The sequence below is a fragment of the Tenrec ecaudatus genome, chromosome 11 (assembly GCF_050624435.1).
Source record: "Tenrec ecaudatus isolate mTenEca1 chromosome 11, mTenEca1.hap1, whole genome shotgun sequence".
NCBI lineage: Eukaryota > Metazoa > Chordata > Mammalia > Afrosoricida > Tenrecidae > Tenrec > Tenrec ecaudatus.
The window spans coordinates 18,644,575-18,651,779 of NC_134540.1; positions in this window are offsets into that span (position 1 = coordinate 18,644,575).

Here is a 7,205-nt window from a genome sequence, read left to right on the forward strand (position 1 = left end):
GCTGAGCTTGTTCTTCCCTCCAGTTTTATAATTCCTGGTCTTTGCATATTTCATTATAATAGTTTGCTTTGTTTGCTCAAACTGAAATTTGATATTCATCTGTCTTATTTCGTCCATTTCTTCCATTTGCTTTAGCTATTCTATGATTAAGAACATGGTTCAGAGTCTCTTCTGACATCCATTCTGATTTTTTCTTTTCTGTCTTTTAAGTGACCTCTTGCCTTCTTAAGGAATAATCATCTAGAAGTTCTCCCACAGCTCCTCAAGTCTCCTGTCATTAGTGTTCTATGTGTAAAATCTGATTTTGAGACGTTATGGAAATCCAGGTGGGATAGACTCCTGGTCGTATTTTGGCTCTCATGGATTTGCTTTAATTTTCTTCTGTGTTATCCAGCATTTACATATGTGCAATTGATGGTCTGTTCCATAGTCAGGATCAACTGCTGATAATGAGCTTCTCCATTGTCTCTTCCCACAGATGTCGTCAATTTGATTTCTGTGTATCCATGTGGAAAATTCCCTGAGTATGGTCACCGTGTGTGTGTGTGTGTGTGTGTGTGCGTGTGTGTTTAAAAGATGTGTGCGATGAATAGGTTGGTAGTTTTTCAAAATTCTATCACACAATCTCCAGCTTTCTTTCTATTGCCAAGTCCATATTTTCCAACTACTGATCCTCCCTCTTTGTTTCCAGCTTTTGCAATCCAGTCACCCTTAAGTATCAGTGCCTCTTGTTTGCGTGTTTGATCAATTTAACCTTTGAAAAGCCTGTGGCATCTCGTTCTACTCTAGTGGGGGTGGTGGAATGGAATGCTAACAACAGTGAGTATGAGGCAGAAAAAGTGTTCTGAAATTGATTGCATGACTCTTTTTAATATACTTGAATAATTACATTTTAGGATATATGAGTTATATGCCAATAAAATCCCTTTAAAAACCTGATAACTTTAGATACAATACAGCCTGCTTATAAAATATGGGGCAATGCTATATAGCATATCTATGACTGACTTTTCATAGATCATATTTCATTAGAGGCCTGATGGCATATTTCAGAAAAATAAGCCATTGAGAAACCTATGAAGTCAGAATTACTCCGACACCTGGCATTGCCATTGGTTGAAGTGCCCTCAAAGACAGCGTTATCATATTATGGAAAGCATATCAATTAATTATATAAAATAGTCTTCTTTACATAATTTTATAATTTGTTTATAGAATGGACTTACCCCAATCTCATTAATAGTTATGTTGATTTCAGTGCAATGATTATCTTTAAAAATGAGTATTTCCTATATCCAAGTTTACTTCCTTCCTAGAATACATTTCCGAGAGCTTGGACTGCTAACCTTAAGGTCAGCTGTTCAATCCCACCAACTGCTCTGAAAGAGAAAGATGAGGCTGCTTCTCCTATAAAGATTGACAGCCTTCGAAGCCCTATACTGGGTTGGAATCGACTTGACGGCAGTGGGTTTCCTGTCATATTTATTTTTAATGTACGTGTGTGTTTGCATAGCTCCCTGGAGAGTTTTATAAATTTAAATTTCTAACAGTAGATTGATAACATGTCTTGTTTTTGTCAGTCAGTCGTAGGTAGAACATTTAAAATCTTCTCTAATATTAGAGCCCTTGTACCACAGTGGTCAGGCGCTCGGCTTCTAGCAGGAAGATCAGGGGTTCAAGCTCACTACCAGCTCCACAGGAGAAAGATAAGCAAGTCGGCTTCCTTAAGGAATACAGATGTGGGAACATTGCAGGGCGGGCCTGCTCTGTCCGACAGAGTCACTGGAGGTCATAATGGACTTTTTGGCCTTGGATTTGAGCATGGGACTCTGAGGCTTGTTTCTTGTTATTGTAATTTATATATATATGAATTGCTGTTGTGAACCATAGGCAACTGTGTTGTATATAGGAAACAAAGTGGATGCTCACTGGTATGCTACTCTGAGCTTATGTGGGTAGCTTCTCTGGAGACTCCCAGGGACAAGTTACTGCTAGACATTTTGTAAATCCATGTGGCATGTGTGTCCATAACTGAGTCAGATATCCTGGGCAAACATGCTTAGAAGCTCTGAGTGTAGACTGCAGTAGGATAGACACGTGGCCCGGGTTTTCTGCTATCTCCACCTTTGCCCTTTCCCCTGTCTCCTAAGTGGATCAAGCTCTGGGAATTAATTTCCTCTTTACGTAGGAGTCCTGGCACAAACTCATTTTGGAGTGCCATTCTAGACTCTTGGATGTGGTTTTGAATAACTATCCTTTTCTCTCTGACTTGATGGTTCAAAACATTAGACTGCATGTGAGACTCATCTGAAGAAACCTTATAGTCATGGGTACTGCCCAACCCCGGAGCTAATGAATTCATTATCTCCGGCAAAAGGGCCTCAGCATTTGTAGGATTTTGCTAAAATCTGCTCATAAGACCTCAGCCTGGCTAAGAGTCATTAATTTGTTTTTATCCTTCAGTTTTCACAGGATGGTCTCTAATCACTTCCTTCCCCTCCACACACATAAGAGATTGCTCTCGTCTGGCCAGCCCCCAATTGGATTTCATTACGAAGAATTAAAGCCATACTAGGCCAGTCAACCATAAGCACACAAGAACCTCTTCTGACATGTGTTACAAGAATAATTTGCTCAATCAGCAATAGTTAGTTTCTGTAAGGGGTAGTTTAGCTGATTACATGTATGTAATCCATTCATATATGGATTAGCATGAGCAAAGAAGAAATTGCTTTAGTTTCAAATATGTGGGTCTGGAAGTTCACCCATAGGACCACAGAGCCATATCGGTATTCTGAAAAACAAACAAACAAACAAACAAACAAACAAACAAACAAGTACAACAACCTACATATCCAGAGAAAGTTTTGTTGGCATCTTTCTCTGGCCTCTGGTGATGGGGCCCAAAATTCCAGGTATATTTCCATAGTCTCCTGGCTGACATCTTGACTAAAGAGAGCACCACTCACCCTGAGTTGCCTGACCAGTGGTCCCACTTCGATAGGCCTCCTTTAATATTAGAACACTCTCTCTCCATAGGTCTGTTCCCAGACAGAGCTCTCTCACTTTGCTGAAGTTGCTCTGGCTGCTTATAAATGTGCATCATTGCCCCACGGTGCTGAGCAGCGAAGGATAATTTCTGAGTCAAGCAAGGCAGCCTGCTCCCCGAGCAACGGTAATCTCCTCTCCCTAAACTCTCTAGCTCCTGCTCTGGAAAGATTCCCTAGTCTCCACAGCAGTGAATAAGAAACAAAAGTGCATGCTTAATATTCAAAGCCTAGGTTGAGATTCACATAGTACCACCCCAGAAGAAAAAGTCCTTCTCAGCTCTTTTAAAGGCACGAACCCATTTCTTTCTGAGTACTTGTGACCATGCCACTAGCCAGAAAGGAAATGCAGTGTAAAGAGAATGGAATTGTGATTCAGAGGCCGGCCAGGACTTGGAAGACTTGAATAGGCCACTCTCTCTGGGCTTTCATGTCCACCTCTGTAAAGGTCATAATAAAATCTGTCCTTGTGGTCCCTCAGGGTGGATGAAAATCTGATATATGCAACGGTGATTTGTAATATATATGAAAGAAATCTTTTAAATAGTCAGATGTCTTTTAAAGAAATTAAGGGGAAAATTACATTTCACTACATAATTACTATTTCTAGTGTTCATCATATTTTTCTGAATTTCCAAGCTTCCATCTGATGCCATTCCCTTCGATCTAAAGTATTCCCTGAACATCTCTTCTGGAGTGGGTCTGAGGGGAACCAGGTTTCTAGGCTCGCCTTTAACAGAAAGTGTCTCCATTGTGTCTTCATTTGTGAAGAAGAATGGTTGCTGAATCATCGGCCAGGTTATTTCTTTCGTGGGTTAACCTAAATATTTATCCTGCTGTCTTCTTTCTTGAAAACTGCCTGCGCCTTTCTTAGCATAGAACTAGATGACGTGCTCCCTCCACCCTCACCAGCACCACCAGCTGTTCTTTCCCTTTACCTTTCACTGGCTTCTTTACCTGTAGGCTTTGCCGAGCTTCTTCTATCCCTCGGATAGCTTCCCACACGCCAACCCCCCTTCTTATTTTTGGGGAAAAAAAGAACTTTTATTTTGTGAAATGTTTTCCCCTATAATTTACTCCCCTTCTCCTTCCAAGTCTGTGAGGATGGCTCATGCTTCCCTCAGAGTTGCGTGCAACTGGGTCTGGCTCGATCTTCCCTGGTGAAGTCAAACCACGGAATAAATTGGGCCTTTTCCTAATTAAGTTCGGACCATGTTTGCTACCAGAACCAACTGTTTGACATCTTAAGCCTTAGTATTAGCTTCTCAGTCTGAAGTGATATTAGACTGCTCAAAAGGAGAACAGCTGGATTTTTATAGTCACACAGACACACTATGTGATGCATTGAGGAGCCCCAAATTAGTCTTAGGGAAATAAAAAACAAACCTGTAAAAATTCTCTCCAGCAATCTCCTTTTATATTTGACACCCGCCCCCTCTCCATTTGAACTGCCCGCTTGCTACAGCATCCATGGGATTCTCCAGGAAGAGGGCTTCAGTTCCCAATGACAGACCATGACTCTTCATATTCACAGGGTCACCTGCACATTGCAGGTTCTCATGTTTTGTCTGTTGTGAGGACAATTTTCACCATTCAATGACCTTCCCCCCACATTTGTTTAATTGCTAAGTAATTTTTCCTCCTTTTGAAACTACCATTCTGAGGGAAGATGAAATTACAGATGGAGGTAACAAGAACCATAAAACCAATTATTCTGGTTCTTACTCTGTTTAGCACTTAGAACATCAGAAAGAGCAAGTTAGAGCGGGCCACGTGGCGCAGTGGCCAAAGAGACGGGCTGCTGACTGAAAAGCCGGGGGTTTAAGTCCACCAGCTGGCTCGTGCAGGGAAGCAGGGAGTCGGCTTCCTCGGAGATCTGCAGCCTCGGGAAGGGTGTGGGGATGTTCTACTCGCTCTTAACGGGTCAGCAGGAGCGGGGGTCCACTCAATGGCAGTGGGTCCTAAGCCAGGTAGCCCTTTTAGTTTTACCGATGATTCATGGTTTAGGTCTGTGGCTTCTTTCTCATGTCAAATAAACATGAAGCTCTGTTCTTGGGGTCCCTCTCTAGTACGGGGGGCAGGGGGACGTACAGTGAAGAGAACACGCAGGCCTGGATTTTAAGGTAGCCCCCATCTGCTAAGGTCAGTGCCAAGAAGGCAGGCAACAACGATACAGAATGTCAAGTGGAAGGGTGCCTGAATCATGGCATGGGCAGACAGCAGGAGAAGATGCAATCGGAACCCACTCTGAGCTTGGAAATCATGGAACAGATCTCTGAGGCAGTAGCTCTTTCCTGGAGGGATCATCTTCTGACACTCTCTCTGATAATATTCCACGACTATTGATTATGTTCTCAGTGGCTAATCGCTCAGAAGTGGATCTTTGTAGTTTGCCCTTCGTCTGGGGCTCCACTGAAACTTGTTTACAGTGGGTGGCCCTGTGGGTATTTGACGTACTGGTGGCTTAGCTGCAGCATCATGCCATGATGCAAGCCCCCTTGCTCCAGACTGACAGAGCAGTGGTGGTGACAGAGTGTTCATATACGTAGTCCAGGTTTAATTGCACCTGCAGCTGCCATATTGATCACCGTGCTTTAGAATCAGAGCCTTAGAATGTTCAAGATGAAAGTGACCTTAACGAAATACCTGGGTTCACCATGAGTCCGAGCTGACTCAACGGGATCTAACAAGGACAACAACCTCAACACGAGGTATCGATACAGGACTGCAACCATGGACTCCAACCTGAGCATGATGGTGAGGAAGATGGAGGACGCGGCAGGGTTTCGTTCTCTTGTACAGAGGGTTCCTAGCGGTCAGAACCGCTGGATAGCACCTAACAACAACAACAACCACCACCACAAATAGGTGACACGTATTAAGTTATAGTATATTGATTTCTCTAATGGGCCAAATTCTTCACCCTTCATGTATTTGAATCCTTCGCAGTGCCCTCCTATTGTCTCAGCCGTGTGACATGCATCGTTCAATGGGATGCTGGAGAAGATGGCGCAATCCCAAGCTTGAAAGTACTGACCCATTGGACTTGCCCTTGATCATTTTTCTCTGCTCACTGATCCACCTCCTGGAGAATGGGCAAGGCTCAGGCCCATCCCCTTTGATTCCCTAGCCAACAGTCAGGAGATGGCCAAACATGTCAGTGAGTCCAGTCAACACCAGAATAATTTCCTAGCCCAACTCCACCTAGGTAGCTGCCTTGAAAACTAATGAGAAAAGTCAATATTTATTGTTTTAAGTCCTCCAGTGGGCTACACATAGTTATCAGGACATTTTTTGAAGAAGGAAACCAAACCAGACAACAAACAAACAAACAAACCACTCCATTGAGTCATAGAAACCTCATAGAAACTTTCTACGCATAGAAACCATATATAGGATTTCTGATATTTACAGGTGCTTATAGTTTCCTATTTCTCCCCTGGAGCAGTTGATGGGTTTGAACCACCGATACTTTGACTAGTGAAGGAGAGGAGTCGTGTAAAGGAAGGCAGAAGGATACCTATTAACATTCTCATGAACGTATTTCTGCTAACGCCCAAAGATTCTTTTCTTCTTAAGACTGTTATAACAACAACAACAATAACAACAAAAATATCACTAAGGAGCCCTGGTGTTGCTGTAGGTGAAGTGTTCGGTGGCTAATGGCAAGGTCTCTGGTTCAAAACCCACCAGTCCCTCCATAGCGTATGGCTTGCTCTTATAAAGATTTACAGTCTCAGAAACTCCAGAGGGGGTAGCAGAGTTTTTTGTTTGCTTTCTCTGCTGTGTGGAGGGGGTGGCATGGGAATTCAAAAGTCTGAACAGGCTCTACTGGGCTATTCTTTTTCGCCTCTCCCACTTCTGGTAACCCTGGACTTGCAGCTCAGCTGCAGGGTAACATGGTCCTCAGATGACCATTCTCTCTCTCTCTCTGTCTCTTCTTTACCTTCCATAAAGACCTCCCTCCGAGGAGATACCTTCTCATCCTATCCACGTAGGACCTCCTGCTAACTTACTCTTAACATCACCATCGCAGAGCCTGTTGCCAAACAAGGTCATGTTTACAAATATAGCACACCACCCAACCTGCCAAACTGCCTAACCGAGGTTGCCAAATTTCACTCAGAATAATGGGGAAAAAAGTGTCAGATCTCACTG